Source organism: Dipodomys merriami, unplaced genomic scaffold (assembly GCF_024711535.1).
Source record: "Dipodomys merriami isolate MVZ:Mamm:240054 unplaced genomic scaffold, mDipMer1.0.p SCAF_14, whole genome shotgun sequence".
Taxonomy (NCBI): domain Eukaryota; kingdom Metazoa; phylum Chordata; class Mammalia; order Rodentia; family Heteromyidae; genus Dipodomys; species Dipodomys merriami.
In genome coordinates this window covers 23,374,694-23,396,494 of record NW_027202715.1, presented here as the reverse complement: position 1 = coordinate 23,396,494, position 21,801 = coordinate 23,374,694, and the positions used below count along the sequence as shown (strand labels likewise).

At 40.0% G+C, this 21,801-nt stretch overlaps 1 long non-coding RNA gene across 1 annotated transcript in view; it reads left to right on the top strand.

Annotated features, from left to right (window-relative positions):
- The window catches only part of LOC138825762 (uncharacterized), a 137,793-nt gene extending 116,839 nt beyond the window's left edge, over positions 1 to 20,954 (top strand). The window contains exons 2-5 of the long non-coding RNA XR_011371507.1: positions 1,879 to 2,071; positions 12,360 to 12,588; positions 18,368 to 18,529; positions 20,212 to 20,954. This is a non-coding gene — a long non-coding RNA (uncharacterized lncRNA). The remainder of the gene's footprint in view (positions 1 to 1,878; positions 2,072 to 12,359; positions 12,589 to 18,367; positions 18,530 to 20,211) is intronic.
- Positions 20,955 to 21,801: the final 847 nt, after the last annotated feature.

Sequence of the window (21,801 nt, the reverse complement as noted above, 5' to 3'; positions counted from 1 at the left end):
AGGGACAGCACCCAGGCTCTGTGTTCAAACTCTATGTGTGTGTGTGTGTGTGTGCATGTGTGTGTGTATGCACACACACATGCACACATACACAGACACAGAGGAAATGAAGGTGTGAAAGATGTTGCTAATGACTGTTATGCAAAAAAATGAAACATGTATGTGATGAGATGATGGTACTGATAGGGATGGATAACTAAGAAATAAGGTCCCTTCAAGTCTGATTTCTTTTGACCAGCTAAGAATAAATACTACTAAAGCCTTTGATTTCTAGATAGTTAAGGCTGAGTTAGTGGAGGAATGCTTGTTTAACTTGAAATTTATTATGCTATGAGATGCAAACCTAGAGGTGAAGGCTTTATCAAACAAAGTATAAACACTAAGAGCAAACCTTAAGTAGGGTTAGTGCATGTGACTTTGAAATTTACTTCTACATGTCTTTCCAGAAAGACATCAGGTAAATGTGCTCATGTCACCTGTGAATGGACATCAGACAGTTGTGGGCTTGATTTGATTCACAAGACACGTCTAGAAAAAAGGACAAATCTTTTGAGTTTGTCTTGAAGAGAGAGCTTGCCTTGAGATTCCTAAGTTTGGGCCAAGAGCTGGTTCCTTCCTCCTTCCTATGTACGGAGACTCTCCCAGAACCTTATGGGTATGACAATTTAGGTGTTTTGCAAACATTTGCATGTATGATCTCTTTTAGTCTTCACTCCTATCATGCAAAGTAGGTGTTCTTCATAAATAGAGACTCAAGGATAATTTATCCGGGATCACTTAGTGAGTAAATTACAGAGTCAGAATTACAAGAGTTAGACTTACTTAAAAAAAATTGCTATTGGATTGTCTTTTCTTTTGTTGTTGTTGTTCTTTTTTTTTTCCCTGTTGGTTGTGAAGCTTAAACTCTGGGCCTGGGCACTGTCCCTCAGCTCTTCAGCTCAGGGCTAGCACTCTACTACTTGAGCCACAGTACCCCTTCTGGTTCTCCGGTAGTTTATTGGAGATAAGAGTCTCACTGATTTTCTTGCCCAGGCTGGCTTTGAACCATGATCCTCAGATTTCAGCCTCCTGAGTAGCTAGGATTACAGGTGTGAGCCACTGGCGCCTGACTGTACTGTATTTTCAAAACTCATACTTTCTGAGAGCATTAGAGAGACAGGATGATACATTTCTCTGGCACATTGGGAATGAGACTTTTAGCCTCTAGACCCCACTGCTATTTCTCTTTATTGTTAAGGGCAGTTGAATGCTCACCTTCCTTGGGGAATAAGCGTCCACCTTCTTGGGCAGAAGTGCCTTTTATTTCATGTGAAGTGACCAGAGTAAGATTGTTTCGATCTTTCAATTACATGACTTTACATGACCTTCGGTGGCTTTTTTGATGTTAGATGTTTCAGGGCCTTTAAACCAGGGCATTATGCTCTCACTTGCCAGTGTTTCCCTAGTTTACTTCAGTCATCTGTTTGGTATTTGATTTGGGTTGCTGTGAGATTTAAATAAGATGGTTTTCGTAAGATATTTAGTACAGTGAATAGTGCTTTTTAAAAGCCCAATAAGTGGCAGCTACTTGCACAATTGTGATTCAGTTGTGATGACCCCGGAATCACAAGAGAAGCTCTTTTTTTTAAAAAATTTAATTTAATTTAATTTGAGAACATACTGTACAGAGGGGCTACAATTACATGGGCAGGATAATGCATACATTTCTTACCAAGCATTGCAGCCTCCTCCTTTGTTTACCCTTCACCTCCCTTCCCAGCCTCCCCCCTCCCCCCACCCAATTATTACCCCCCCCCACACCGACATTGTAAAGCTGGTTTTGACATGACATTTTGTACTTCACAAGAGAAGCTCTTAATCTCCATTATTTTTTTTCAGATGTGTCTTAGTCATCTGGCGAGAATTGGAGGAAATGAGGCCCAGATCAGATAAAGGAAGGGATCAAAGAAAAGTTTGGTACTTGTGATGATGTACTGAAGATGTCCTGAGCGTTCAGAGGAAATCTAAGACAAAGTTAATATACCTCGACCCACTGATCACCTCCGGCCTCCCTCTTGTTCCTGGATGATGAGTTAAGAATGTTTTAAAAATCATTTAAAATATAGAAATAGGATGTTTACTATAAATCATCTATAAAGTATATATATGTATAGGTATGCATGTATATGTGTATATATACAGTAGGCATATAAAAAGCTTATATAAAATAGAACTTTTAAAAGGGTATTATGAAATAATTTTTAGCTGTGCACTGATGATGGGTCACACTGTAATCCTAGCTACTCAGGAGGCTGAGATCTGAGGTTTGAGGTTTAAAGCCAGCCCCAGCAGGAAAGTCTGTGAGACTCTTATCTCCAATTAACCATCAGAAAACTGGAAATGGTGCTGTGGCTAAAAGTGGTAGAGTGCTAGCCTTGAGCAAAAGTGCTCAGGGATAGACTCAGGCCCTGAGTTCAAGCCCCATGACTAACACACAGGAATTTACTTATTGATGATATAAGAGGCTGAATGTAATGGAAATTAATTGAATATGCTTGATTTGTCTTGAAAATTTACAAAGTGATTTGAAGCTAAAAAGTATTTAAAGTTATTTTTTAAATCCATGAAGAATAATATTTTATGACATATAAAAATTGTATGGAATTTAAAGTCTACTGCTCATAACGTTTTGTTGTTATGTAATCTGCCTATTTGCTTATATACTGTCTACTTGATGATGATTGAGTTCAGTAGGGGTAGCAAAGCCTATGTATCTCATATAGTTGAAGAGATGAACTATCTGGCCTCTTACAGAAAAAGTTTATACTTGTGTGATTTAAGAAAGGCAGATGAGGAGAATCTCAGACACACATAACTCAGTTCAGTAAACTTCTAAGGAGAGGCTGTGCTGACTTGGGCCATGAAATTTGATTCTGTTTACTTTCAATTCAGCTCAGTAAATACTTACTGAATACTTCTTATATGACAGAAATATTGTATCTGTAAACCCACAATATTATAAATGCATAGATTTCTAAGAAAGAATGTGGGACCACTGAGTGTTTCCACCAATGTAGTAGTTGTATGTTTGCTGGACAGGATGTATATTCCTCTGTAGGTCTGCTATGGGCCTGGGGAGACTGACTTAGGTATTTCATGGATGGGCTTTATGGATATTTAGCTTCCAGTTGGGTTTGGTCAGTTGTATATTTATTTATTTATTTATTTATTTATTTATTTATTTTTGGGTCGGGTTATGGGGCCTGAACTCTGGGCCTGGGCGCTATCCCTCAGCTCTTTAGTTCAAGGCTAGCACTCTACTACTAGAGCCACAGCACCACTTCCAGCTTTTTTCTTTTTGCTTATGTGGTGCTGAGGAATCAAACCCAGAGCCTGATACATGCAAGGCAAGCGCTCTACCACTGAGCCACCTTCCCAGCCCCAGCTGTATATTTATTTTTCCAATTCTTCTCTTACCAGTTCGCTGTGATTGGCTGCCTCTGCTGCCATAGCTCTGTCAGAGGCCTTTTATGTACAACTATATCTGTTGGCTAAAAAAAACGACTGTCTTCTCTGTCCCTTGGGCTTAGGGCTATAATGGGCTCTGATGTCAGTAGCTTTCTCCATTAGCTCTTGTTGGTTTTTCAGCCTGGCTCCAGCATTTTGAGTGAGCTTCAGCTTCCTCATCCATAAAATTAGGATACCATATGAGCTGTGATCACAACACACACAAGCTTCTAGCACAGTGTCTGGAAATGAAGTAGGGCTCCGTGCATGTTATTTACATTTTCTTCTGCTTTTGGCTTCCCAAAGGGACAAGTCAAATGGCTATAGAAATGTTCAAACCAAAAATCAGTCAGTGTTTCATGGATTATTAGGAGAGGACACACTGTGGAACTTTACTTGTGAGTAGGACTAGCAGAGTCTTGATGTATGAGAGAGGAATCAGGGATAAGGGTGAATTTTTCATAACCCATAGGACTATGAGCAGAAATAAAGATGAGAGAAGAGGATGATAAATTTTATTAGAACAAGTAGAATTTGAAAGGCTTGTGGGATAGCTAGGAGAAAAATGTTAGACTGGCAGGGAAGCATCACAAAGAGAAGGGGCATTTGAGAATCATCGTTCTACGGGGAATGTATACAGGAGAGTCGAAGAGACTGCAGTGTGTCATGGGTCTAGTGAGAAGCAAGATGCTCCAGTGGCACAAGTACTAGGCTAGACATTATGTGACTTTATTTCTTGAGACTTTGTTTGCCACTCTCTGGCTATTTAAACTTGGAGACATTAGAAACATTGCTTACCTGTGCTAACATTTTATTTTCTCCAGCAAATGTACAATGAAAAGATTGGACTAGGTGATACCTGTAATGTTATAGGACTTGCAGTGTCACTGGGAGGCACTTCATGAAATAACCCAAGATTAATGATTGCACAGTCAAGTCCTATGCGGATAAAAGCCCCCAGAGAACCATAGTCTTCCTAATAAATGACTATTATTTAGTAAGAAGGTATACCAACAACTCTCTGAAATACAGTTCCATAGAGTTAATAACAACAACCACAATAGACTAATATTCACTAAATGCTATATATTTGGCTTTGTATCTATTAATATTTAATCTTTTCAACAACCCTATAAAGTAGGTGGTATTAGGGCCCTCCATTATACAAACATGAGACAATAAAAAGGTTAATGATCTCAGTCAAAGTCATAAAGGGAGCAAAATTTCAGCTCAAGCTGCTGTGTCCAGAGCCCAAGCATTTCATTCCCGACTATGAGCCCACAGGGGAAACTCTGGGCTCTGGGGAAATAAGAGCCTGAAACTCACAAGCAGGGCCTGTTTTAAACCTTGTTAATGTTAGCAGGGTATTGTTGAGATCATATAAAGGGGGAAATTCTATGCCGTCCCTCTTTATAAGACCCCTCAGGTAAAATTCTCTTAAGATCTTGCAAATAGTAATTATACATCTTAAAGCAACCACTTTAATTTTTCATTACAGATTTTTTTTTCTCTTAGCAAAGCATATGATCAAATTGCTCTTTTCACAGTAGGCCCTTGTGAAACACAAGAACAAAATCTGTGGACAATAGCCACAAATATGTATATATAATAGCTTTATTCCTGGGCCCACTGTATGGTCTTATGTTTTCTTTCTTTTGTGTTTTTTTTTCCCACCTGCTTTCTTTTTCCATAGCATCTTACAGTTGATGTAATCATAACAAGAAACAAGGCAGGGTTTAAATCAATATCTACATGAATGTCAGTGCACTGAACACACGCTTACCTCCACATGGCATCTTGGACTCTCCAGGAGGGTGATGCTGGTTTGCCAGCACTGGGACTATTAAAGCTCTATAATGACTCTGCATCCTTGCTGATGACGAGGAGGTCATCAAAAAGAAAACTGATAATTAGGAGGATTATCACAACCATCAATTTACAATCCCTTTGATGAGTGCTGCTTGCACTTAACGACTCACTGAAGATCAAGTCGCACTCCCTCTCTGCAATAATGTGAGCTTAATAAGCATTAGGGCGATGATGACAATGAGTAAACAATCATCTTTGTAATGGTTACAATTTAGTCTAGGCAGGAGGGAAAATACTTCGGGCTGAGCTTGCTTGACTGTGACAGGAGGTACAGAGGTAAGATGTTGTGAGAACAAAGGAGAGGCCTGGAGGGGTTAAAAAAATCAATGAAGTAAGCTCAAGAGACCTGGGTGCTGGAGAAGGGGAGGGAAAGACTGTGTGCAAGGTTGAGAGAAGGTGTAGTTGGAGCTTGGTCCTCATTAAGGAGTGAGGAAAGGTTACACAGGGGTAGGTAAAATACAGGTCAGGTCACCGGGTCTGTTGCTGAGTAGTTGACAAACCATGGGATCTTGGGCAAGTCACTTGACCCTGTGCATCTCAATTTCCTTAGACAGAAAAGTAGGACCCCCAAAATACCTACCGGGAAGGGTTGGTGAGGGATTAAATTAGGTAAATCATGTGAAGGGTTTTGGTTAGGGCTGGGTATGTAGTAATTGGTACTGCTGCTAGAATGTGGAAGAATTTGAGGCTTCTAAGAGGACTGTGTGGCATTTTGGAAGCAAGGATGTAATTCTGGAAGCCATTTTATGTTACTTAAGCAACTATGGCATATATTCTGTCATTTCATTTATTTTGTGTTAATACCACAATTTCCCATACATTTTATTGTATCAACATACACATATACATGTATATATTTATATAAATATTTATCATGAATACACACATATAAATAGTGAACATCTATAAAAATGTCTATCACAAACACATGACATATATATGTGTATGCATATATGTACATGTTCATGATGAATATTTAAAACACTTCTTGAAATCGTAGCTACTCAGGAGGCTGAGATCTGAGGATCGTGGGTTGAAGCCAGCCCAGGCAGGTCCCTGTGGGACTCTTATCTCCAGTAAACTACTCAAAAAACCTGGAAGTGGTGCTGTAGCTCAAGTGGTAGAATGCTAACCTTCAGCACAAAAGGCTCAGGGACTGAACCCAGGCCTTGAGTTCAAGTCCCAGGACCAGCAAACAACAACAAAACAAAAAACAAAAAGTTCTTGAATTGAGGTATGCTTGATAAATATTATTTTGGAATAATGGAATAATGAGGAAACTAATGAGGTTTTGAATGACATGGAAATATCAATAAGCACACATTCATACATGAATGTTGGACTATCTTCTATTTTTTACAAATGTGGACCATCATATGTCCAGGAAGGTGAGTCACGTGACCTCTTCCGTCCATCTTACATAGGAGGAAATGTATGGCTTCAGGGGAGGTTCAATTGTGTGCCTTGACATCTCAGTTAGTGAGGGATGGAGCTAGAGTTAGCACTCAGGACTTTGGACACCCTTAAAAAAGAACTTGATGTTTGTATCGCTCAGAGTTAGGAAATCTGTTATTAAGTTTGTTGTGTGCAGTTTCTCTTTTTCTCACCTGCTATGTGAAGGGGTTAATGACCTGAACTTTTTGCAGGGTATAAGGTGACATCCATGTTTACAATAGGCCAATGTGGACAAAGGGGAGAGTGGTAATAACTACAGATCCGTGGCCCACCAGGAAGGGGCAGCTGCTGATGGCACGTGGGGAATAAGAGACCTGACAGAGGCAGACACTGATGTTTTTATTTTTTAAAGAATAGCTCCACTTTTGACTTTTGCTGTGAATCCCTTCATTTCAAGTATGGATAATGAGTTAAAATTAATAAAAATAACAAATATATGAATCACAAGGGTCCAATTAAAGAATACACCAATCAAATCAGACCCAAATTGCCAGTTTGCAATTTCTATGTGGTATGATTTTTCAAGATACCTTCCAGCTCTGAGACACTGGGAGTGGCAGCAGCTTCCTGCTGAAAGGCAGGAAACTATTGATCACTCCTCTTAATGGAAACACATCATCTCTGCTTCCATTAGAGAATCTTCACTGGTCTCAGAGGGCGATGCTGTCCTAAGCGTCCAGACCTTTCCTTGTGCCAAGAAGCCCCACTGCAGTTTGTGACAGATGTGCAGTAGATTCAGGGGAGAGAGTAGCAGAGCTGGATTTAATTATGTAAATCCATGGCTATGCTTTAATAAGACACTGACATAAACCTGTCATAACTGCCAAGTTTGGGAAATTTTCATTCTTGGCACTATATTTGGGAAGAAAGAGAGGAAAGAAAAGAGAGAGAGAGGGAGAGGAAAAATACTGAAGTGTTGGTTCATCTTTGGAACATTTCAGAAGCACATCAGAGGTTCCTGAGCTCCTTGCTCCTGCCTGCCACGCAGCATTTGCAGTGACAACGGGCACCGAACTCCGGCAGCCCACACAGCGCTGCTCGCGAAAGGAGAAAGCTGAAGTTTCAAGGTTGACGTTTCCTAACGAGATCTTAGAGTGAGGGAGCTTTCCATCAGCACCTGCCAATTCTTCCTCAAACGAGTTCACTCTCCCTCTTTGCCTCACAATCTTCTTTCTGCTGCTTGGTGCCAGAATGAGACAAAAGGTGACCCTGGACTTGGTGATGTTTGAAAGCTGGTGGCAGAGGACTCCACAGTAGTGGAATTTCCTCTCCATCAGGTGGTGAGGTGCAGAGTGCTGTGCCTTATATTTTAACTATGTACACATGTGTGTGTGTGTGTGTGTGTGTGCCTTTTAATTTTAGTATTTAAAAAGTTCTCATCCAGGAAATGGAAACAAGAGGCCTTTTTATGTTGTTTCTGTTTTCTTTTGTCTTGTTTCTTATCTTTCTTTAAGAAGATAAAGGCTGCACCGAAATGGAGGGACAAAGGATGAACCAATGCAGCAGTAGCACTTCTAGATGCTATATTAAAAATGAACTATATAACTTAGGTAGGGATGGGAGAAAAGTAAACTGTGAGAACAAGGGAAGGGGTGACAAAAAGAAACGTACTCATTACCTGACCTATGCAACCCCTCTGTACGTCACCTTTATTTATTTATTTATTTTTATTGTGAAAATACCATACAGAGGGGTTACAATTACATGAACAAGGTAGTAAATACATTTCTTATCAAGCATTGTTGCCTCCTCCTTTGTTTTTCCCCTCCATCCCTGCCCTCCCATCTCCAATTTTGATTAGTCGTGGGCTTGAACTCTGGGCATGGGTGCTGTCCCTCAGCTCTTCAGCTCAAGGCTAGCACTCTACTGCTTGAGCCACAGAACCATATCTGGCTTTTTCTGTTTATGTAGTGCTGAAGAATCAGACCCAGGGCCTCATGCATGCAAAGCAAGCACTCTACCACGAGCCACCTTCCCAGCCGCTGTATATCACCTTTATAATAACAATAAAATAATTAAAAAATCGTCATCTTAGGTTAGGTGCTGGTGGCTCACACCCGTAATCCTAGCTACTCAGGAGGCTGAGGTCTGAGGATCATGGTTCAAAACAAGCTCAGGCAGGAAAGTCCACAAGTCTTTTTTCTCCAACAATTAATCATCAAACAGCCAGAAAGGAAGATCTGACTTATATGGTAGAATATCAATATTGAGTAAAAACGCTAAGAGACAGGGCCCAGGCCCTAAATTCAAGCCCCTGTATCAGTGCACGCGCGCGTGCATGCACGCACACACACACACACACACACACACACACACACACACACACACACACACACACACACACACACACACACACACACACACACAGAGTCTCGCCTTCATTTTATTGGGCTAGGATCTTCATGGCCAGGGCTCCCTTGATCATGGGCAATAGATACCTTTTCTGCAGAGCTAAGCAGAATGAGACCAATAAGGGGATCTGTGGCATGAGAAGAACTAAGAATGAAACCAAGCTGATACCATGAGATTGTAAGTAATACTTTAATCTCTTTGAGACTTCAGCTTGTAACAGAACAGAGACAGCAGTGAGTGAGACCATAAAGGGATTGTATCCATTTTCTGGGGGTTGGGGTGGGGGAAGTCTTCCACTGGCCTTGGACACAGTTTCAAAAAGCGTTTTCCTTCTTGTACAAGGTGTGCGTGGACCATCCCAGTGGTCAGCTCATTCCAGAGGTATTCGTGCAGATGGTACCATTTTTTTTTTTGTGCAAAGAGCCTAGCCTTGTAGTTGTTCTGGGCCTTATAACAGAGTGAAAGACTGAGCTATGATCACAGTTGAAAACACACAGGGGTTAGGTAGAAGAGACATATACAATCTCCAATGAGCAGATGCCAAACTAGGCCTATGTTGCAGTTGTTTTACAGATGATCAACATGTCTAGAGGCAGAGTTGAATAGAATTGGACTCAAAGTTCAAGGCAGAAAAGGAAACAGATACACTGTGAAGGCAGAGACGCTGAACCTTTTATTCCATTTTAACCATCCATCAAACATCTGTAGGCTTAAGTGGCATTGGTATTTTCTGCAAAAGCATTTAACTTGCTGCAAAGAAATCTAGGCCACTGTTATCATAACCTGCATGTCAAAGGTTTTATCTGCAGCAAAGCTAGTGGGAAACTAATAGTGTAATGTATTGCTTACCAGTGTGATGTCAAAATCTGTGACTTTTGAAATGAATTAAGATCGAGTGAAGCTAGAGGGTGTATTTAGGGTTCTCCTTGGTGACATCAAAGAAGAGTGATTCATTATGACGGGGCTGTGGTTCTGCTCTGACAGACTGCCTGATGTCTGAGTTGATTCTGAGGACTGACAAAGGCATTTTATGGACTGATGATTTTCTTGCTAATAAAAGGACCCGTAGGAATGGAGTTACCATGGAAGATGTTATTTTCCTCCTCCTCCTCCCCTGTTTTCACCCTTCCCCCTCCTTCCCCATTGCTCCCACTTCTTTCCTTTCTTTCTGTTATTTCATGGTTTTGGGGTTTGAGGACCCCAAGCTTGCTTGGGGGAGGCACCCTACTGGTAAGTCACATCTCCAGTCCTTTTTTGTGCTGGTTATTTTTGATATAGAGTTTTGCTAGATGCCACCATGTTCAGCTTCTTTTTTATGAGATGGAATATCTTGGACATTTTTTTGTCTGGATTGGCCTAGATCTGTGATCCTACCAATCCCAGACCTGGGGCTTGGACTCAGGGCCTGGATGCTCTCTTTGAACTTTTTTGCTTAAGACTAAGGTTCAAAGTTTCTTTTAATGAATCTTGTTCTTCTAGTAGGTTAAATTTTCTTCAGTAAAGAAAACTGAAAGGATGATCAACTTTCCCATCTCTTTAAAAAATAACAAATGCCTACCCAAATGTTTACAAACAAGACCACACTAAAGCTACCAGCACAACTATGTTTATTGCAGTATTATTTACCATAGCTAAGATATGGAACCAACCCAGATGCCCCTCAGTAGATGAATGGATCAAGAAAATGTGGTATATATACACAATGGAATTCTATGCCTCCATCAGAAAGAATGACATTGCCCCATTTGTTAGGAAATGGAAAAACTTGGAAAAAATTATATTAAGTGAAGTAAGCCAGGCCCAAAGAAACATAGGTCCCATGGTTTCCCTTATTTGTAATATCTAGTATATGTATGAGTTAAGCGGAAAAGGCCAGATAATGTGATGTCAGGAAAATGAACCCTTAGATGTGTATTTTAATGTTTTTTTCTTTCATGCATGTGTTTCTAACGCATTTGTAAGATTGTCTCTTTGTTGCTTTGTATGTCCCTCCCCCACAGTATAATCCCTGCTTTCACTATATTTGATGTCAGTATAACTTGAGGAGGAGATGGGGAAAAACCAGTTGTTTAAGGATACAGGTGGACCTGTTGCAACAATGAGAAGTACAAGTTGTCATGTTCAAAACGAGCTTTACAACGTCGGTCGGGGGGGGAGGGGGGGGAAGGAGAAGGATTGGGATTGGGGAGGAGGGGGGAGGCTGGGAAGGGATGTGAAGGGTAAACAAAGGAGGAGGCTGCAATGCTTGGTAAGAAATGTACGCATTATCCTGCCCATGTAATTGTAACTCCTCTGTACAGTATGTTCACAAATAAAATTAAATTAAATTAAAAAAAATAAAAAAAATAAAAAATAACAAATGCCAAGAGCTTGAGGGGGGAGGGGAGAGAGAGAGAGAGTCAGAGAGAGAGAGAGAGAGACAGGGAGAGACAGAGAGGAAGAATAAAACTATAGATTCAAATAATCTTTTGAGCCTTATCAATCAATGAAATGTTTAAGGACATTATTTATACCTGAACTATGCAAATTATTAAAAATTTATATGCAAATCAGGGATCTAATATAGAACACTATAGAAATATTATTAAATTTCTTTATGTGTGCTCATTACATTGTGACTTTGAGGGTGAAATGACATAAAGTCTAGGGTTTTATTTTATTTATTCACATATCCATTAATTCTAGTTTTTGATTTCAATTTGTATATTTTGAGTTATCCTTGAATAGTCGTACAAAGGAGCTTCAAGTCAACCTGTCAGTTTGTGAGTACAATGCATCTTGGTCAATGTCCCCCCTTCCATCCCTATGTATAGGTTTAAAAACATGTGATCCAGGGACAAAGAGCGCAGTGCTGGTTTTGAGCTAGCTTGCATGCATCAACAGGAGCTGACTTTTAAATCTGCAGGAATTGTGTGATCTGGTGGTAAACACTCATTATTGAAAATGAGATTCTATAGTTAAAATTAAATAAGAGTATATTTTAAAAGGTAACAAACACAGCTTCTTAGTTATCTTACTGTAATTACTATGATCAGTGCTCTTGCAATTATTCTGCCTGTTGTGTCTGTAGGGTAGAAATACTATGTAGCTATGTGCTCTGCATGTCTCTTCCCCATCTTTTCTTGGTCCTAACATGTTGATAACTTGCAACCAGCCACAGAAGTCTACAAACCCTACAAATCAGGCATTTTTTCCAGGTGAGATGGTTGTTACGAATGTACCTCTGCATCAGTGGGGGAGTGATGATCACTAACTACTCAGGAGTCCATCAGTATCTCGAAGCTGAGGAAAATGAATGTGGAGATTCATCACATTTATTCTTCTGTCCTCTTCCTGGTTAAAATTGTCTATGCTGAAACGTTGAAAGAAATGTGCTGGTTCAAGTGTCCCTTTGACTATAGGAAGGAGGCAGTGTTGTGGAATCAGGTGAGTATTGTAAACCTCATGGTGCAAAAGGCAAGAACCATGGTCATGAGACCAGGAGAGGTGGATTTCTTGACCAGCTCCTGATGAGCTGTGGGACTTGAGGGAGTCAGATGAGGTCCTGTGTTCCATCATCCCTACAGCACAGTGTGCAGTTAAAGGTTTGTGGTCTTCATGGTTATCAAGTGAGTGCAATGAGTTAAAATTATGGATGGGACAGTGGTACCATTATGGAGGATTGCAAAACAAAGGATTTAGATTTCACTGCTGATTTTCAATTTATTCTAGGGAAAACATCCTTTGAGAGATTGTACCTCAGAAGCATTTTTCTTTCCTCTGGAGTAATTATAGCTTCTTGCTCCATGGTGATGGATCTTTTCAGGGAGAGGCTTATTTGTCATTTTTGGAGCATAGAAGTTAAAAGTGCAGATTACATGCTGGGTGCCAGTGGCTCACATCTGTCCTTGTAGCTACTCAGGAGGCTGGGATCTGAGGATGATGGCTTGAAGCTTGTCTGGCTATGAAAATCTGTGAGACTCTTATCAAGAAATGGAGCTGTGGCTCAAGTGGTAGAGTATTAGTTGTAAGCAAAAAAGTTCAGGGACAGTGCCCAGGCCCTCAATTCAAGCCCCATTCAAGAAACACACACACACACACACACACACACACACACACACACACACACACACACACACACACACACACTCACACACACACACACGTGAAGGCTACCAAAAAGTGGAAAATATCATCTAATGAATGGCTACATAAAATGTGCTGTATTTTTATAATACAATATTATTTTTCCATAAGAAGGAATAACTGATAAATGCTATAACATGGACAAGCCTTAAAACCGTTAAACTAAGTGAAACAAACTGGACATAAAGAACATATTGTTTGATTTCATTTATGTGAAATGTCCAGAACAGGCAAATCTATAGAGACACAAAATACCAAGAGCACCCACAATAGACAAATCTATGAGATAGCGAAGGGATAAGGGATTTCTTTTTGTGATGATGAATGTATCCTAAAATTGAATTGGGATGGCTGCCTTACCCTGTGAATATTCCAAGACTGTTGAGTTGTACATTTTCAGTGGTGAGTTGTGTAGTATATGAATCATAAAGCTGTCAAATCAGTCAAGATTGCCTGGTACAAATTCTGGTTTAATTTGCTTATCAACTGAGGGACTGTGGCAAGTTTTCTTACATTTCTTTGCTTATTTCCTTATTTTTAAGATATGACCAAATGTGATCCTTGCCTCATGGGAGTTTTATGCTCACTTAATCTTCATGTAGCAAATGTCAAAATGCATAGTGAGTCCTGCACATGGAAAGGAAGAACTGTTTGCTGTTATCATGCTCCTATTAGAAGAAATTAGTCATGGGGGTGAGAGGAAAAGAGTGTACTGATGATTGTTTTTTACTATTTAATTTTGGCCTGAGGAGGTGAACACATAACCAGAGGGATTTAGACAATATCAAAGCGGTTGATCGAATAGTGACAACCAAAAGATCCATGTCTCACAGCCCGTGAATGTGACCTTATTTGGCAAAATGTTCTTGCAAATGTAATTAAGTCAAGGATATTCAGTTAAGATCATTCTAGATAAAGCCAATGAGCCTAAGTCCATGGCAGGTATCCTCACAGGAGAAAGGTAGAGAGATAATGGCCACATGGAGGATCATGAGAGGATGGAGCTAGAGATGGAAGAGCTTCAAGCCAAGGGATTCCAGGAGGCCTTCCAGGTAGAAGAAGCAAGGAATGATTCTCCCCTAGAGCCCTTGGAGGGAGCGCAGCTCTGTTGCTACTATGATTTAGGACTTCTGGCCCCACACCAAGAGGGTTGAATTTCTGTTGTTTTAAACCACTAGCTTTACAGCAGCCCGGGGAAACTTCACACAGCAAAAGGTCAAGCCTCTCCAAACGACTTTGGCAATAGCACTCCAGTAGCTTTCCCTCCCAGTTTCACATCAAAGATAAAAATCTTCACTCAGAAAACCAAGTTCTACTCATCTATTAGAAAGAACGATATTGTACCATTCATGAGGAAATGGAAAGACTTGTAGAAAAATTAAGCCAGCCCCAGAGAAACAAAGGTTGAATGGTTTTCTTCATTTGCTGTAGATAGAATGTACCTATAAATCTATAAATAAACATATTGGGTGGAATGCAAGTTGCTACAAATGAATTAATTGAAGTCTAATAGCTTCGATGGAGAGCTCAAATAATAGAATCTTTTAGAAAGACTAAGCCAAAGCCTAATAAAAGTAACAGCAGGAATTGGGCACATACAAGACAGAGGGTTAGACCAAGGGGAGAGGGGATCAACGAATGAAAGGGAGAAGTGGAGGGAGAAAGGTGGTCAAGAATTTATTGTATATGCCACAAAGTTAAGAAAAGTAAGGGAAGGAAGGGGTGGGTTGAAGGGGGCGAGGATGTTGTATAACTACTTTAAAGTAGTTGTATAAGTTTGTATAACTACTTTGTATAACTACTTAAAGATAATAAAAAGATAAAAGAAAACCCGTATCTCTCCTCAGAGCCCAACTTCCTCTCATTTCCCAGAGTTCCTTTATGCCTTTGCTCTCCTGGTTCAGGGAGCCCTTTCCCAAGAAAAACCTGAGCCCTTCTTCTGCTGGGTCTGAGTCTCCTCTGTGTACTTTTTCTCTTCTGACTTCTCTAAAGTGCTGTTTGTTAGTGCCTCATACTTTGTTATTTGCTTATGTGCTATTAGCCTTTTCTGCATGCTTTTGCAGAATGATGTCTTTTTATCTACAGTTAGTTTGTTGATTATGAGGAATCTACTTTTTTCAGATTTTGCCTCAGTGCCTAGCAGTTTTAGACACATCGTAGATGTATTAATAAAATGACATTTAGCAGATGAATTAATAAAATAAGGCTGATCTGAAATGGCAGAATTTTTTTTTCCAATAATATACTTTAAACTCAGAGCCCATTAGTTCTATTTTGCTCACTTAGCTGGCACTCTACCACTTGAGTCACAGCACCATTTCCAGTTTTCTGGTGGTTAATTGGAGATAAGAGTCTCATAACTTTCCTGCCAGGGCTGGCTTTGAACTGTGATCCTCAGATCTCAGCCTCTTGAGGTGTGAGCCACTGGCACACCAGCTAATTCTCTGAATTAAACTCTGAATTAAACAGAGAATTAAACTCTCTGAATTCAGAGAATTCAGAGAATTGGCTAATTGGCTCCTATTAGACTGGAAACACTGGGTTAACTTAGAGTTGATACCTGCAGGAAAAAGCTATTTATGTGGCAACGGGAAAGATGTTGCAGTTACCAGAAACTCGACACATGCAGGGGAAGGTCCTTTGTGCTGTCAGATATCTGAGGATGGAGCTCTACTTTGCTGATGAGCTTAAAGGCTCATGTTAGAGCTGGGACTCACACTTCTGAGAAATGGGGACTGCTACCTTTGAAGGGCATGATGAGGCTCTTCTGAAATCACCCAAAGGAAATGGAAGTTGGAACTAACTGTTGCTGCTGATGGGTCAGAGGGTTAGATGGGGGCGACAGTGCTAGAAATAAATAGACAGCACTGCCTACTTCATATTCTGAAGCCTTCCTTTATGGCCCCTATTAGTAGAGACTCAGGACATGAATAAGCCATGTGAACACCTTGGTTTAGTTTTATGAAGGCAAAAAATTCCTTGAGCATCATGTGCCTGAATGTGTGATCCACAAACCTATAAGTGTATGGTTTTCTTCCCAAATTCTTTATTGTGATTATGTGATTACATAATTTCACAAATTTTATAGTATTGTGGGATAGTGATGGTTAGTTAAATTCACAAACACATTCTAACTTTCATGGGGCAAATTGTCTATTGTGGTCTATAAAGTTTATGAGTTCTATGGGCTTTGACAATTCAGTTATTTCTTCCACATCAGGTGATATGTACATTCCTTTCCTTTTACATAATGTCTAATTTGTAGTAGTTTATTATAACAGTAATAAATAATACACAGTCTAAAAGGAATCTTTTGGTCTTTCCTCCTCTAGTGGCTCCATCTGCCAACTAATTGCTTCTAGGAAGGGACCCATGGCATCCTTATAGAAATGAAATCCAGAGGTTTCTGCACAATGTGAACTCTGCTGTGGTTTTCCCAGAATGGGGACACTTGGGAGACTCTAGGCTACCCTGGGGGGGGGGTCAGCCCAGAGAGAACTCATACTGTGTTTAATCCATTGGCAGTTGTCTTGTCACAGCAAAAGAGGCTGGTGGAAATTGGGATGGATAACTAATATAAATGTCGACAGCAAAGTTGGGTTGAGTCATAGGCTTTAAACGTTCTTTTTCCCTTAATTATGTTAGTTTTCCGCATCTCAGGGGAAACATCACATTTATTTGCCATCAGGATGGAGTGGTTGTATGCTCAAGTTGCAGATATAATTGTTAAGTTAAATTAAAGTGTCAGGAGCTCAAAGGGAGTGTCTGTCTTGATTGGAGCTTGCTTCATTCAACAAGCAGAACATATCTTGATATGGAGGAAGAGTTAGCCTTTACTTTTTTTTTTTAAACTACTTTGGAGAAGAGGACTGAGTGTCAGGCTGTATCTATTTCTTTTGACACATGGTTCACAGGGAAACTATTATTGCAGAGTTTTTCTGGTATTGGACAACCACTGTTTCATTAAGTAACTTCTGAGATTTGGACACCGAGGGGTTAGATGAGCTGTCAGAAATTTCATAGCAGCAGAAAATGGAAAGCTCTTATGGTTTTCTTTATTTCATATCACTAAATCCTATTACACACCAGTAACAACTCTCAGGGCAGAGCATTTCAAGGTTTTATTGTGTCCCCTCGTTGTTAGCCAACTGACCTTTGGTCTTAAGCTTTCTTGTTCCTCACAAGTTAGTGTTTGTCATTCCCTAGGAAACATTCTGTAATTTTCAAATGGGGCTTTCATTTCATTGCTATTTCATTTTTTACTCCATTTTTAGAGATGCACAGCATTTTGATGCACAGCAATGACTATGATGTTCCTTCCATAGATCCTATATGAATATCTTGTTTCATTTCTTTGATTGTTAGTAAGAATAATTTTCTTGAGATCTCTATGATATCAAACTTGCTTCATCTATGACATGTGACATTTCTGCAGGGACTTACGGTGACTCAGGCCCCTTTTAAAAGGAGTGTTCCCTGGTCAGCCTGCCCTTGGGCTCAGTCACTTGATGTGTACAACACAATCTCTCAGGTTAAGTACCTCTCTTTGAAAACATAAAAGGGTTCTTTTGATGTGAATCTTTAAATGACAGCTAACAGAGGAGATGAAAGTGACTGTATGGAATAAACTGATATTAAAAGTCATAATTACAAGGGCTATAATCTACATAGGAGCTAAGAACAACTTATTTCTTAAGATCTACATTCCCAAGTTCTCCGGAAAAGTTTATCCCTTCTCAGGAGTTCTCAGATTCTACCATCACCACCACCACCACCACCACCACCACCATCACTATTGTCATGATCACCCACAGGGTCTTGGTATGTACAAATAGTAGCTTTTATTAAAGGCTGGGGTGTCAAGGTGGAGGAGTTGAAAGAGAACTATGGAAACAATTTCGTATTACATATTATAATTATTAGCTCTTAAAACTCCTCTGTCGTCTCAACCTGCTATTGTGCTATCTCCTTCTTGCACCTTGTTTCCTCATCTTCTCCTCTGTTTATTGATGCCTGTTTGTCTCCAGGGCAGAACACTTTATTGATCACACTTGTTGTGTCATTGGTTTGGCTCACTTAGACGCTACTGACATAGTCGGATTCATCTTTGTTATGGCGCCTGGTGCTGTGTCTTTCTGGATGTTGAGCATCATCCCTGACTCCTACCCATAAGCTGCCAATAGCATCCTCTTCACAGATGCAACAACTCCGAAAGTGTTTCCAGTCATCATCCTGGGAAGAGGTGAGAAGAAAATCCCATCATGGACCACAGTATCTATCTTCAGGCTTTTCAACTTTCACCTCAGCTTTTTCCTTTTCCTTTTTAGTTTTGTTTTATTGTAAAGCTGCTGTACAGAGGGGTTACAGTTACGTGGGTAAGGCAATGAGTCCATTACTTGTCGATCATTGTTACCCCTTCCCTTGTTGTTGTCCCACTATCCCTTCCCTTCCCCCACATTTCTCCGCACCCCAGCTTACCCCCCACCCGAAATTGTAAAGTTCATTTCCAGTATACTTTTCTGTGGGTATCTTTGTTGTAATGGGTCATACTGTGTCCTTATTTCAGTGTTTCTTTTATTCCCCTTCCCCCCCTCCCCACAAGATGCAGGGTATGAAAATCAAGTACAATGACAACAGGGGATATGCTATAGGGGGAAGAACATACAAAGGAAACAACAAATAAAAAAATCACATAGTACATTTAAAACAGTAACAACAAAGACATACCTCTTGTGTTTATTTCTTGGGGTTCATTTCACTTAGCATCATTTTATAGGGTCATATGTACATAACTTTTGACCTTTTCTGCTTGTCCTAGAAATATACTAGTTTTTGCAAATAAGGGAAACCATGGGATCTATGTTTCTTTGGGCCTGGCTTACTTCACTTAATAGAATTTTTTCCAAGTCTTTCCATTTCCTAACAAATGGGGCTCACCTCAGCTTTTTTCTAAACGAAAGTAACTTCTGTCTTTGGAGGGAATTCTAGGACCAGATGATGGCTGATGGAATATTTTTTTCCCACCCAGTTGCTTAAGTAAGATTTACTAATGAACACTGACAAGGACTGAGCTAAGCATTTTGTGTACATCACGTTATTTAGTCACATATTGTTATCAGAAACAATTTCAGACATATTCATGTAATTTTGGGGTTATCTAAATTAACATGAATGCATGTATGAACATAGACACACATGTGTCAATTAGGTGTTCTTTAAACCCTGAAGGTGTGGAAATACCCTTCCCTGTGGTAGAATGGTGTAGGAGGGTTTTAATGTTGGGAAGGGCAAGGTCACAGGGAGAGGGGTACATGAATGGAGAGAGGGAAGGTGAGTGAATACAGTCATAACATTTAATGTACACATGTGAGAATGGAATTAGGTAAATTCAGGGGATGGGTGGAGTTGATAGAGCTGGGGGGAGAATGATGAAAGGGGTGACATCGATCAAGATGCATTATACTCACACATTCAATTGAAGCTTCTTTGTATAACAGTTAAAGATAATAAAAAATGAATCAGAACAAAAAATGGGCTCAAAGAAACACTATGAAGGGGACCCACCCGTCCTCTGGGGTGTGAGAGGATTGCTGGGGTAGGATTTTCATTTCCCAGCTGTTCCTTAGTACCAATACCATTTGTTCCAACTTATGCTGCTGGGCCCTGCATTGACTGTTTGCTCTGCCTTGCTTGGGGATGGACTCCAGCCCCCACCATGGTCCCTAGTTTCTGAGAGCAGAATCAACACAAATCACATCTTGATAATAACAGACCTGACTTTTTTCCTCTTTTTCTTTCTTTCTTTTATTTTTTCCCCCAAGGGCTTAGAGAATAAAGAAATAGAGCTCAAGGCAGGTCAGGTCAGGGAGCGACTTAATGTTGACTATTTAATATTAATGATCTTTTAACATTCTTTTTTTTCAGGGAACGTCTCACTGGCTGCTGTAGGAGGAAAAACAACTTCCCTCAGGGATCTTAGTGGGACTCTTATTATAAAAGACAGGACATGAGTGGTTTTTTTAAATCTTTCTTGGTATTGTTTCTAACATATTTATAAGGTACCAGGTGATTTTTTTTTGTTGCTTTGTATGTCCGTCCCCCACAGTATAACCCCCGTTTTCACTGTATTTAATGTTGGTATAAGTTGTGGAAGGGAAGGGAAAAAACACAATGCTTAAATAGGGCTACAGGTTGACCCATTGCAACAATGAGATATAGAAGACACTATGTTGAAAAACGAACTTTACAATTTAGGCGCAGAAGGGGCAAATGTAGTTGTGGGGGTGGGAGGCAAGGGATGGTAGAGGAAAAACAAAGGAGGAGGCAACAATGCTTGATAAGAAATGTATTCATTACTTTGCCCATGTAATTGTAACCCCTCTGTACAGTATTTTCACAATAAAAATGTATTAAAAATAAGACAGGAATAAGAGAAAAACAAGAAGTATGCTAACATGTATTTTTCCTAAGTACATGAGAGGTGCCCAGACAATGAATAGTTCTCAAGGAGATAACTTTCAATTTTAGTTTATAGGAATCATCAACAAAGAAGAGAAAGTTTTATAGACAGGTAACAAGGCAAGAGAAAGACTTTGAGTCTCTAGGGGCAGCACGAGGGAAAGCAAATATGTGTTATATGGCAGAAGTGACAATGTGTTCTTTCTACGATGAGGTGATTAAAAAAAAAAAAGACTGCAGTTTCCTAGTAACTTTTACTTACTAAAGGACAGTAAAGACTAATAGTGCAGATGCTTCTGGTACCATCTCCAGAGGTGAAGGGTCTAAAGATGTTTTTACTAGTTAAACTTTGTCCTCTCTGGTAATGAAGGGGTTGGGCCAGGTTCCTCTGTCTTTGTAAATCTGTTACTGGGCTTTTAGGCAGAGTGCTTTCCTGCATTTGCTTCCTAATTGCCTTCAACTTTCCCACACTGTTTTTGTTCTCTGTCCAAGGTGTCTGCCATGTAATTGGCCCTTGCTTTATCCAGCTTTCCTTTCCTCCTACCTGCCAGACCTAACCCTTAAGTGATAACATTGTATTATCACTCCTGGTCTGGTTTATTTTTCATATTAAAGCTCTTATTCGAACTGGAGACCATGGTGGCTTGACTCATCTTTGCTTCATATCAAACTTAAAAAATTCAGTATTGTCATCTCTTGTGTTTCTGGTGCACTGCTGCTTCTTACTAGGTTTCTTCTCCTGCAGAGATCTGGAATGAAAGCATATCTGAAGGAGGTAAGGCTGGAAAGTTCATACCAGCAATGTTTCTCAGGGTATGGTTTAGCCACAGCTTCAGTCCTTGGAGGAAGAGCTGGGAGTCTTGTAGATTCCGTTGGGTTACCTTTACTTCACAAGCCAACGCACCAGTAGCCTATGACTTTTTCCTGTCACACTGTCAGATAATGTGGAAGGGTGGGGACTGCTTCACTTTAAACATTCGTGCTCATCCATAGCAATCTTGAAGGACAAAAGAAAGTATTCTTACTTTATAGCGCAAGAAACTGCAGAAAATAACC